Genomic DNA, 13,997 nt, shown 5'->3' with positions numbered 1-13,997 from the left:
ACCCATCATCTTCCCTCCTTCTCAACCCCTTTTCTATTCCGGTCCCCCCCCCCACCTTGGTCATGCATTTGGTGCCCCTGTGAAGTTCTTGGGCCCTGGGCAGCAGCCCTTTTGCCCTAAAACCCGATGATTTCATCTGCACCTTCTTTATTTGACATTCACCCCTTGGGAGGAGAGTGCCAGGTAGTAGAGAGGGTGGCTAACGTTACAAAATATTTGGAGGAAAGTGAATAAAAACTAAAGATAGAAGACAAATCTTTTTGCATCATGGACATTGCTGTGTTATGCTTTTCTAATCTGTTGTCCAGTTCTATGTTCTTCCATTTCTAGGAATTTCTTGGACGGAAACTTGCAATTTGTAACTGTGGAGACCCGTTGGATGCCGCTGTATTTATCTTACAGGGTGCGCCGGCCATGGCTTGAATTGTTGAAGTGGCTGCTGTCCAAAGCCTCACTTTTACGCATGGACAGAATGTTGCGATTTCACAAGAGTTCAGAATGTTAGGTTTTTTATTCCCGCGCTCTGGGGGCTGCAGCTCATTTTACGTTCAGTTTAAGAGGAAAATACAAATAAATAAACAAAACATGGCAAAACTAGCATAATCTTCTTCTTCATAAATGTGTTGTGAAAGCCGAGAGGTGGAAATGTTTTCGGGCGGCCGGTCATAGAACACGGACTATATATAATCGGAAACTTTTTCTGGGTTTCTATGGTGATTGCTCCACTTTTACTACAATGCACAAATACTTTTTTTTTGTTTTCTAGTATGTGAATTTAAGATGTGGACCTCTTGATATATCCTGATTTTATTAATGTGGCTGGGGGTAGGACTTGGGGACACATTTTTTTTCTTAAAAAACGTTGGTATTTAAGTCAAGTAGTTAGAAAAGGAATTTTTTAAGTTTCCTGCTGTTTCTATACACATTATTGTGATTTTTAGGCCCTCGTATGATCCCCTCGTACCCAGCAAACATTCCGAGCTCCTAGAAAAGAGGGGCATCAGGGGAGGAAAAGGGAACAGAGGGAATTGGGACACAAAGAGGGACTGTCTCTCCTAACCAGGGATGTTGGTGTGGAGCAGTGAGTGTCCTTAACGACGCGTCCTGTGATGAGAATGGAATGAGAGGGTAGTACAGAGATTACAATGAGGCCACATTGTGCTCATGTCTCATCCCAACCATCTGTTTTGTGCCGTCCAGGGACACCAGGTGCTCGATGTCGTGTCGCTGAGCTATCCTGAGTCTATCTACGCACGGTAGAAACGTTGGTAACGTTCTTAACAAGACACTCCAGCATCTCAGAAATGATTCATGTTAACAAATCACTTTGTAAGTAAAGACGGTGGGAGCGCTTATGCACACGTGCACAGGGGGTCTCATTAGACCCCTGCCAACACTTGCCGAGCTAGTGCTGAAGCTGACTGGAGGTAAGTATATCGCATATTAGTAGATGGGTTCTCCTGCACGGTAAATAGTGAGGGAGCCTGGGACGGGGTAAATGCAGATGGACCTCTATATCATAGGCATAAGAGAGTACATGATGGCTGGAGTGACCCTTTAATGGATCGAGTTCTTCTAGGGTTTTGGAACACATCCCAAAGCAGAAGCTTCAGCTCAGTAGATCCTTGTTGGGGTCAGTGATGCGGGAAGGGTCACAGTTACGATAATGCGCCAATAACCAATTAATAAAAACGGAGATCTCCCCCTCTTGTTCTAATAGCATCTATCTATGAATACTTGTAATATTGCTCTTGCATTAATATTTTTCAGGGGAATAAATAAAACTGTTTTTGTAACATTGTATGTTCATCTAATTGAGGGATAAGCCTGAGAACTAGGCCTTTCTCAAGACAGGCAGACGGATGCCAGGGTGATGGGAGTTGTAGTTTAAATCAAGGGCCACCAGGGATTGACTATTCTTGCAAATGACTTGATTATACCGCTGACATTTAATGTGCCAAATCAATGTTTATTGCTGGAGCACCTAAAGGGTTAAGCAGTTAAGAGAAAGGAGGCCCAAGCCAAACAGACATTGTTAAAATCCCATCATCCTCCTATAATCATCCACAGTGTTATTTAAAAGAGTCTTTTATGCTTCTGGATGGCGACCAGCTTCATCCCCTAGACTGTCCCGTGTGTTTGCCGCCCGCTGCCAACCCCCATCATCCTGTTTTGTACAAGATGTCCCTTCGTCTGTGTGATACATCTGGGATTAGGCAAACATTCTGGGCAGCGTGGAATCGAAACTACCGCGTGTTAGTCACCAGGGAGAGAGAATTATCTCTCCGGTATTGGGGAGAGAGCCACAGAACAACCCTGCTGGATCTCCTCTAACATATAAACAAGGCTGTTGCTTCCAAACATCTCCAGGTAGTTACCTGGTAGCACCATGATATAGACCATAGCATGTGAACATGGGGGGGCGCCTTTCCATTAAGTGATAGAGAGTGTGAGTGAGAGTGAGGGAGCTCTCTGCGTCACTTTTATTTGTTTTGTTGGGGTTCCTCCTCGTTTTTTAAACATTTTGGACGATACTATGATCCATGCCATGAGTTGGAGTGAACCGAGCATTAGACAGGTTCCTTCAAGAAGTTCTTAGATGGACTGTATAATTCATCCTTAAATCAATGAGATTTCATGGAAGGTCCATCATCTGTTGAACTATACATTATGCAGGGTGTGTAGACCAAGAGAAGCCTGCCAGCCATGGCCTTTCATCATTCATAAAGAATTCTCTGAGCTCCAACCACAACTCTCCTCCCTGATGAAACCCCCAAAGAGCCGAAGTCATTGGGAAGTCCCTGATACATTATATCAGCTGCAATGTGCATTAGAGGTAACATTACAAGGGCAGAGGGAACGAGAGCATTAAACCTCATTACAATCCATTAAGAGCCGGAGGATGATGAGGAACGGTAATATGTCAAAAGGACACAAGAGGAACAAAAATGTAACGGGAAAAACAACACGCAGGATAATTATGAAGCTTATCGCAACGAAGACTCCGCTGACGATTAAATTTCACCAGAACTCTTATCATAAACGCTGCCCACATTTTACCAAATTCCCCCAATATCATATGATGTCATGACTTGTGTCAAAATATCTGTGATTAAATATTTTGCCCCTGCCTGTCACATTCTGATTCTGCGTGTTCATCGAAGCTCATCGTTCATCCACATGATGATTAACCCCTTCTGTCCCTTTTGATAGCAGCGACAATCAATTAACTGAGCTGGGGACCGGTAGAATATTATCTGGGACTCAGCTCCGCTCTCTTCTCACAGTCACTTTATGAAACCTGTTATCCTGAAAGTGCCTGAAAGCAAGAAAAACCCTGACGGCAACGGATCAGCTTTAATCCGGAGCGTTTCCCATTTAATGGTGTGAAATGTTGGCGCTTTCCGTTATGGAATCACGTTGTCGGGAGGACACCTGATCATTAGTCACGTTATACGTATAGCTGGTAAATGTGATTAATGAGGCTCTGCGGCACGTTGTAACAGCAGCCAGGTTACTATTGTCTGAAAGACATTTCAATGAAAAGCTTTATCTTAAAAAAATATAAAAAATATTAATATTTTTCAAGATTGTTCTAATATTCCAGAGATTGCTCCTCATAATATCCATTAACTATAATAACTATAATAATATTTTTTTCTATATGTATATCTATATATTACACATATTATATTTAACTCATTACTCATCGAACTACTACTAAACAGTGCAGTTTATGGCCGCATCCAATAGAGATATAAGCCAGATAACGTTTCGGTACATGTCAAAGCAAATTTTAATGTCCAATCATTGGATTATTATATAATCAGAAAAGATAAATAGTTTATTTGTTTATTTTGTCGAAAGCCACGCCCCCATCTTCCCTGGTAGCCACATGATTGGCCAACATGATTGGTGGTTTTCGCAATAAACCATGCGTGCTCAGTAGACTTGCCGCAATGCCGCATTAGGTTTGCAGTTATATATATATATATATATATATATATATATATATATATATATTTATATAGCTATAGATATATATGGCACAAACTTTCTTTGATGTGAAAGGTTTTGTTGAAAAACATGCGTTCTGGCGTCTGCTCGCTCGTTGCTTTCTCTGCTGTACTGTTTTCTGTGCACGCGCGGTGTTTACGGGTAAAAACATTGCTGAATCTGCCCAGCTGTGAATTCGTTGGCCTGTTTCGGAGGATCGCCCCGGCTGCTTCCTTGTTTTGCCGCAGAGGTCCGGCTCGTGTTACTGATCTTTCTTTCTGACTATATTTCTATGAAGTTGTAAGAATGTAGATAAGGCAGAGCCGTACCCACACGTTGTGACCACCGAACACTTTGTTTGCTTTAAACAGCATTTTCCTCTTCTAAGAAATCCATAAACAGGACTCCTGTGACCTGGGTTTTGCCTCCAGTCCCCTGGGCCAGATGCTTTTTGCCTGTGGTCCAGCGTTTGTCTTTGGCAGCAGAAACTCATCACTCGCCAGCGCAGGCTCCATTATTTGCACTCTGGGACGTCCGTGAACGAAGGAGGAAAGCAACGAACGTTTCCAAAAGATTTCAGAAGTACAAGTTCTTGTTTTTGGACTTTTAACCTTTTTTGGCGCTGCAAGCAAAATCAGCTGCCGATTCTTGCACAATCCAAGTCCTATTCTTAACCGCTGTCGTTTTACCTTTTTCTTTATTCCACAAGAGGCTGAAAATTGCTTGATGCCATCACGGGTGTAGGAAGCCCAGTTTTGGGCCATGACCTATGAAATGAATAGGGGAACATTGATATCCCATGGGCATCAATAACTGATGCTCATCTAGGAGCACTTGTGAAGTAGCCGGCGGATGGTTACATGTATCAGATGTTCCCTCCTGGATATGCACCGCTTTCCAGTATTTGCCTACGGGGGGGTCAGGCTTGGTTTATTCATGGTTTAACAACTCAACCCCAGCTCTAGCTCGGCTCAAGCTGTGTTATTGTTGCGTTGGTCACTTTCGCCGTCAACTGTAACGCTAGTCAGGCTAAGAAGAATAGGGTTGAGAGCCTGGAGTGACCCTGCTGAAAACTAACACTGCACTTTTACCAAATCCCCCAAGCCTAATACCCCTGCAAATTGAGGCCATCTAATCTTCAGTTATGAACCATTAAAAATGTATTAATATTAGGAAACGCAGAGGGCCTACTTTGCTAGATGTATGTAAAGAATGATAGCAGGGGTTGGATATGTCTGAAGTTCTCTCCCGTCTTCTCATTATCTCTAGCACTGGCTGCCTGGACCAATCAGCAACAATCAGTGACTTAAATGTGGGCGGAGTATCTTAATAGGGAGGAATGACCATGCCTATCCCTGGAACGGTAAGGGGATTTGGGGATTTTTATATATATATATATATATATATATATATATATAGATATATAAACCGTTTCTAGATATTCTAAATATATATATATATACTTTAATTTAATTTGCCTCCTTTCAGGGACATTGTGTCACCCTAATCTAGTTGCAAAAGCCTCAAATAACAATCATACGAGTTCCTAGCTTACTGCAGAAGCCTCGTCGAGCCTTTCGGGTCTCAGCGATGAGGTTAGTTTAGGATAATTTGGTATTTAGGGAGGTTTTGGGAACTCGTTTTACTCCAAAACTTTCCAGCTAGGAAGCCGAGCGCTCTGTTATCATACACAATACTCTTTTGTACTGAACCAGCACCTCTGGTTCTCCGGAGGGGCCGGCTGCCAATGTTTATGATGTTTTTTTTTCTCCCGCGAGTCTCTGAGGGCAGTAAGTCATCGCGCGTACGTCTCCTAGACCAGTTAGTACTTGTTGTGCTCAAAGTGCTGTCTCTTGAGTTTTGGAAAAAGAAAGATGTTGGTGAAATACAGATGTTGATATTTTGTACAATGATTGTTTCAGTTAACACTCAACTAGAGGTGAAGTTCTTTTTAGCATCCCTGACCAAACACCACGCTGAGCTGATACTTTACGGCAATGCTAATATAGTCCATTCCTCCACATACTTTTATTACCCAGAGTCTCGCTGGGTTACTAAGACTGAGCTATTCTATCGTTTATCCCAAGCAGCATGATAAGGAGTCAGTAAAGGAGTTTGTTCAGTGAATTAGGCTGATAACAGAGCGAGAACTCGTACAAATGGCTAATATGCAGCTGTCTGAAAACATCATATTCTGCAAAAGCTAGAGCGGTTTTAAAAAAGTAAACAGCATAATATTTATAAAAACGTATTTCTAATCTATTACTAGGAATAAAAAGAATTGGTGGGATTTCCCCATGACCCCACCTCAGCATGTTGTTGTTCGGATTTTTTTCTGGGAACCACCGTATTTTTAATGTATTCATGCCGGGACCTGTCAATGCATCTATAAATAGTTAACCGTTTCTAATTTGGAAGGCGACCATCCGAGGTTTCCTTCTAGTCGGTACTCGATTACACTTGGATGAATGAAGGTTGCTTGTCAGCACCATCTTGCACTGGTGTATTTATGTCTGTGAGGGTAAACGTAGCTCTCGGTTTGCCGTCTGCATACATCATCCAGAAAGGGTTCCAATCCCCGATCAATGACATTGTGTTATGTCAACTTCAATTCAGAAATATCCGCTCGGAGACCAACGTGATCTTGGATATCCATAGTTTGAATAGCTGCGGACAAAGGGCGAGTCCTAACCCTGAAACTGAAGATCTAACGTAATGGGTTCTGGCTTCCGACGGGATTCCAGAGAGCCTGGAGCTTATTCACTAAACGGATAATTAGCTGTAGAACTTCATTCGCTGATGTATTTGGGTTCGTGGAATAGTCAGGTGTAATCTAGAAATAAGAGCGGTGCCATGAAAGCCTGGTTCTTTCCCAACGTGGAAAAGGTCTGGGCATTCTTGCCTTTTGAATCCACCTTCTCTCCATCTTGCAAACCCTTGGATCAAACATTCATCCAGGGCATTGCCACCATTTTGACAAACCAGCTCATAATATGTTGTCATGCGCAACCCAAAGCCCTGACCTTCTAGACCAAAGGCCAACCGTGAATTTGTTCTGTGTGCCCTATGGCTTTCCAGTCATTATATAAAAAAAAAGCATGTTAGATTCCAGTGCCAGCGTCCATCACTTATTACCAGTGGATTGGATTCAAAATTGGATTAAAAATCTGGTTTGTTGTCAATCAACAAGTCTAGAATTCCAACACTTTTCTTTCAGCAACAAAACATTTAATTGTGTTTCAACTCGATGCCCTGGCTCAGTAGGACCACGAGGCACGACCTTGAAGACACCGGAGGGGCCGTGAGATTGGCTTACCTACTTACAAGAACCTATCCCCTGAACAACACATACAAGTTCAATGGGTGCTCTTTGGACGGGGAGAAATATTCCAAAGGACGAGGTCTTATCTCTGCTCATAAGGCAAACCTTACACTGCTTGTTCACGATAGAGTTGTTTGCCAAATAATCTGTTTGCTTTTGACAGCCCTACTTTTTTTTCTTCTTCTGCTGAGTATGACACTTCTCACTCCCAGAGAAATTGTTTTGCTTCTAATCAACTCAAAACATTGACATCCAACATGGCGCCCAAGGCGTCAGTACCGTGTTTGTAAACAAGGTAGACGGCACATTTCTTGGCGATTTGGCAGCGTACAGGAGGGAGTTCCCCCGTAGCGGTCAGTTTGACCCTTCGGTTCAGAAGCAACACCCTTCAGATAATCAAATGTTATTAGTGTTACCCTTAGCAGCGCTAAACTCAGAGTCAGATAACAATTGGGGACAAACACCACACCTTCTTTTGGCCACAAAATATATCCTCGGAAATGATTACGTTTAGGGTGGGGAGGGTGGTTTCCATTTCCACCTCTTTATTAAATCAGATGGCTATGTGTTATGCAAACTCCTAGCCATCAACGAGATTATCCGTTTATTAATTTATTCATTATTAATATTGTCCGCAATTATAACGAGACGTGTCGTTCAGAATCATCGGCTGGTTTGGGGGCCGACTCAGTTAAAAAACGATGCAATACAACCTACCCTGTGTGTTTTTTGGAATTGGTTGAAGTTTGAAGTTTTACTGGTTCTAACAAAAACTTCTATTATTTTCAGGTTGTATTTGTTTTAAGGAAACCGGAAAAAGAAAACTTTACTCTGTGTCACCTTTGACTGTTCCGCTTGCATGCAATCAACGGGTTTCAACTACTACATACAAATAAGAAAAACAAGCAGATTTTGCACATAGACATTTAGATTTATTCACTAAAGGAAGGGCTGGAAGGAGAGTTGTGGTTTGACCTCCGCGACTTCACTGTTCGTTATTACGGTCTCGCCTCAGAGACCTTCTGCTGCGGGAACATCTTGGCTGGCCCTGTATAATGCATTGCTGAGTCGATGAGATGTCTCCAAAGTCTCCATTCCCATTGAACTTTACACAAAAAAGCAAGAATTCAACGCAAAGCCAGCGAATATGGTTTAAAAACACGTACGGCATAAATGTCGGGGGTTCTGTGACACTATATGACCATACATTGCTTCGCCCGCCACTACATCAAGGCACCCCAAGTTTAGCGAGTCCTATGTTCCAGGCTATTTTATTAATATTAAATACTACAGCTTTAAATTGAAAAGGAAACACTCCACACTAAGCCCTAATACTTTTGGCCTCTTTAGAAACACATCTGAGTGGGGTAATTGGGGACAGGTTAAATTACCCCACTTCTCATCTTACAACGAAGCCCCCCCATTAAAGATTGACCATGAAAAGTGACCTTTCCGATAAGAGCGATGATCATTTTCACTCAATGACTTTTTCAGATACCTACGCTGTGTAGGGGTTAAAATTCCCAGGTTCAAAGAGGGCAAACAAATTTGTATAGCCTGTTAATCCTTACAAGCCGGGCTCGTAAAGAGCAGAAACGTCCCTTCAGAAAACACACAACGTCAAATATTGTTCTAGGATTATGCAGCTCAAGTCGTAGATTCACAAATTAATCCGCGTTATATCACTGATCCTGCGGAGTTTATAGAGGACAAATAGCCGGGGGAACGGGGATCTTGTACCGGAAATGTTTTAACACCTCGCTACAGAGCTGCTAAATGAATGAACTGCTCTATACTAATGCTGTTACTGTTGGCAAGTACTCCATTAAGACCATTTATATCATTTTCCTTTAGTTTACAAGATTTTGGAATGTTCTGTGAATGCCAACTGTTCAAGGACTACAACTCCCATCCTTGCATGAAATTCAGACACTCTCCAGTCATGTGAATTTTAATGCATATCACAGCCGAGCGATCCCATTAATTCTCCAAATGCAGAATCCCCTCATTCATTCGCCCTTTTTCTTGCCCGCAGCTACTTGGCTTGTAGATGTTTTCAGTGGAACGCATCTTTTGCTGCCTGGGGTCCACATGGTCAACTGCCGCACCTGCTCAGCAAGACCCCCTATGTGCAAAATGACTTCCATCGATTTCAGCGAGAATGCTTTTCCTTCCACCGATTGGTCGATTTAAGCAGCCAATCAGTAGGGCAGAAACTTTACCGCAGATTCGGAAGTTGAGCTGCAACTCTTCAGCTGCACTTCTCCTAAAGCGATTTTACTTTTGTTTTTCTACTGGTTTAAGCACTTACAGAGTATTTCAATATGTATTCTCGGAGGGACTGCGAGCAAAACCTTTAAAAGTTTTAAATTAGACTTTTGTCCCCTTCTAATGGAAGGGGACGAGAGAATTAGAAGGGAGTAGAGGGGGGAGAGAAGGAGATTTTGTATAGGGTGGAAGTGGAAGGTTAGGATGCTTGGGACAACCTGGCAATCCAGTTAAGAGAGTCGCATGTGGTCTGTAGCCTACATTACGCCCGACTGTTCATGGAGATCAGCGCCTACACAAGGTGCCTTCAAGACATCAACACTTCATAACGCTATGCTCTTCTAATTCTAAGTATTTTGATCACATAAACCATAAATGCTTAAAAAACTGTACTAACATTCACTGCCCTTAAATCACCCTAAAAAAAAAATAAAAAAAAATCATGTGGCATCAGAACAGGAACCCTGTATCCCCATCTGCTGGCCACGCTCGGTACTACAGCAGTTCTGCCAAATACAGTTCTAGGGGACTCTGTCATTTCCAGGAACTTTCCAAGGGATCCGAGAACCTCCAGGTTATTAAAACCCCCAGCTATGACAAATCAGTAAGGAAAGCTGAATTTTAATGAAAGGAAGATATATGATCATCCCCCGAAGGCCAGAAAAAAAATCACCCAAATTGTGCCTCCACCCCACCCCCCAACGTATTAGTTATTCTGGTTATAGATTACATCAAGCAGAACATTTTCAAGATCCTTTATGGAAAGATCTATGTTTAAATTATTTACGAGGGACCTTATTGGCCCCGAACAGCCTTGCAAATACCGTATTATTGGGGACAGAACACCTTCGGGTTCCTGTAGGTAGAAAACCAAGTCTGATATCTGGTCGGAGTTGAAGCCATATCGCTTCTGTTCCGAAATAGTTTAAAATTATTGATTGTGCAGCATCATCACCGGGGCTTTTTAGAGGAAAATGGCTGGCGTTTGTGATCTGCGTGATATCGGCAGCTTGGAGCTGGAGAAACATCCACAGACTGCCCTTTAGATCTAACGCCATGGGAAGATTAAAGCTGTTATGGTGGGAAGGAGAGAAGCGTAAACCGGATCGGGGCAGAATGATTTCGTTTACTCAGTGTGTCCATGTATCAAAAAACAGTTGTTTTTAGGCTTTTTTTGCCATGGGAAAAACGTCTATGAAATAAGTCACAGGAAATGGGATTTGGCTCCCGATGAAGGAGAATTAGGATCACGTGACGTGTTATTGCACAGTCTGCCTCCATGTAGCTGCCAATAGTCAACACTTACAGCTATTGTATGACTACAATTCCCATGATCCGCTGACAGCCTTTAAGAAGCCAAATGCTTTTGGGAGAAGCACTCACACGTTGCAGTCCCGAGTTTGAGTGCGCGTGTATTGTCTGAGTATCACTTAAACACAAGCGGAGACGCAGCTGAATTGCAATAGTCAGACATTTAGCCAAAAGTTCCAAAAACCCAAAGGCCGTCCATCGCTGCCTACTCCTGCAAAACGAACTTCCGTAACCGGGGCTTCCGCCGGCTAAACAACGAGCTCCCTGTCTATCGTCAAATTTCTATATTCTAGCGTATAAACCATTAACAAAAATACAGTAAACCGGCGATACAAAACAATTGTGCGTTTAGTAACAATGCCCCGATACGAAGGCGGACGCTGCCCCCTTTTGGCGATGAGTTGGATGTATTATGACTATACGGTATAGCATTAAATAAGACTCAAAAGCCAGGGTTAGAGAATGTATAGGTGTAAAAATACAACTGCCAGGGGCAGAACCTGTTTATCGCGGGATGCCTGCAGATCTGCAGATATGAAGCTCGTATCCTCATCTATAGAAAACGCGTATGAATCCATGCAGCTATACATGCTTTGGGCCCCAGGGCTAGCACTAGGGGGGAGGAAAAATAAGTTAACCAGGGAAATGTTCCACCTATCGACAAATTGTTATTGGGATGTTTGAAATGTGAAACATACAGGGATCATTGTTCGTGCGCATTTCTTAGGACATTCTGTTTTTGCATCATCTGTTTCAACCCATGATGTTCTTTTAACTTTCGAGGCCAAGCTAAGCAGAAACGGGTAAATTAGCTGCATTGAAAGCCATAAGCTGTTATAAAGAGCATCTTGAGAAACGGATAAATCCCATATCGTTATAATCAAGCCAGCATGACACCCTCAGATACTGACGGGAAAGGATCTCACGCCATAGATCTGCACCAGCAGCTCCACAAAGCTATAGGATGGGCTGTATAGGGTTTATTGAATGCAGGCTAGGAGATAAACATGATTCAGAGAAGAAGAATATTTAAAGAGTGGAGGGACAGAGGACAAAGCGCACCTTGGTAAATATTTAAGGCATCTGTGCAGGCAGAAACAATATTGAATTGAATATTCTATTAGGCAAACAGTACATGTATTCCCTCCGGTTACCATAAAGAGATGTCAGAGAACTACAGACACACCATGGGTACGCGGATAGGTATCAGGGACAGTTGTTTTTTAGTTCCATCACATCAGGATTGTGTCCGGTTCCTTTTTGCGAGCAGTTAGGATGTTTGAAACAATCAATATATAAGTCTGACTTAGTAAGCAAACTTACGGTTCATAAATAGTAAGGATTCCATGTTTCCAAAATGAAGACCCCAGATTTGAAAGGGATAATTTGCCACAGTGATGTATTTCCTTTCGTCAAACGTTCCACCATCGGAATAGGTTTTCAAAAGTTTATTTCAGGAATTTGCTTTGTGACACACAATAAGTTTTTTTTTTCTATTTGATAGGATTCTTATATCCGTGTGTTTGCTCTGCCTTCCCCACGTCCCAGCTATTTACCATGCAGAAGCAATCTATCAAAGGCATTGCCTGTTCAGAAGCACATGCGCACAAGTACTGAATGCCCGGTCGAGCAGTGAGTAATGCGATATTTCCAGGGGGTCCGAGACCCCCCCAAACAGCTGGACCCACAGCCAAAACCATTATGAACCATGAAGAATGAGGGGGTGTTACAATGCAGTGCCCTCATCCTGTAAGGAATGTATATTAAAGCAATAAGTACCTTAATGCATGTTCTTTTGTGTTCGGGGCAGTAGACCACCCCTTTATACAAGAGATTAGCGCAGAGAGGTGCTCTCAATCAATGACCACTTTGTGGATCTTCGCTGTTGAAGTCATACCCTCCCGTTCACCGAGCTTCTTACGATGCCCAGGAATCTTATCACCCATCGCATTTATTACCAAAGGAGCAACACTGATACTGGGATACAACTGCATCTGAGTGCACTCTAATACCAGCAACATTATAGCCGGTTTACAAAAATAAAGGTAAATACACGTACTCCTCACACAGTAATCTACTTCACTATCCGCGTAGCCGGTATACGGAGCGCAGGTCACATTTGTAAATTGTCCACTGGGGCAAACATGAAAGTCGTTCATATCCTGGACTCTGCTGACAGAAAAGCATTAGAGAGACAAATGAAGCTACAGACAAGAATTCTAGATAAGAATGTCGTCATTTATTAATAAAACATAAGCTTAAATACCAGAAATCCCATTGGAAGAAGCCTATTAGGTAACGTCGTAGTGAGAAGGGTTCAATACTGATGTCGCTATGCTTGTTTTTTTCTCCCCTGTAAAATACTGATCAGTGGAAGCAGTAGGGTTCAGTTTAAAGAAAGAAAACCAAATAAGATTATGAATGCAACAAAAACGAGTGGGCATTTTGATGAGCGAATGAATTACGGTAATCTGCAAAGCACTTAACACCTTGAGGTAGCTTCCCTTAAGCAGAATTACATATTTTTTTTGAAGGTATAAGCAAAAGGGGTAAAATACAATAGTGCATAAAAAACACTAGATAATAAATTGCGAGAGATATAATAATCTCCGGCAGTTCTAATTATAGCCCTGTAAAGCTTGAAATAAAAACTATAAAAGCTCTAACAGAAGGCCTCTGAAAACACACAGAAGAAAACGACATAAAAATGACTGCCAGAGAACTGCACAAAATGCACGACTCTCTGGAAGCTAATGGAGTTAAACGCTTCAGTGCTAATAAAAATAACCTCAATTCTAACAAAAACGGGAGTGGGAAAAAAAAACTATTTTGGCAAGACTGGTTTTACACACGCATATGTCCAAAACAAAATAAAAACATTGATCTAAATGGAAACCGGTAAAGAATGAAAAGGTAGCGCTCTTTTTGTTTCCCGTTCAGAACAGTAGGGCTCGTGTATAAACAGGAACTTTTTGTATAGACTTTTATATATTTTTTTTTACATTGTGAAATCTGTGCATCATAAAAAGGATGGTATGCCAAGAGTTCTTAGGACCATGAAATATCCTTCCCACCGACGGCAAACCTACAAGCGGTTTTG

This window comes from Spea bombifrons, chromosome 6 (genome assembly GCF_027358695.1).
Source record: "Spea bombifrons isolate aSpeBom1 chromosome 6, aSpeBom1.2.pri, whole genome shotgun sequence".
Lineage (NCBI taxonomy): Eukaryota > Metazoa > Chordata > Amphibia > Anura > Pelobatidae > Spea > Spea bombifrons.
This window is presented reverse-complemented; position numbering follows the sequence as displayed.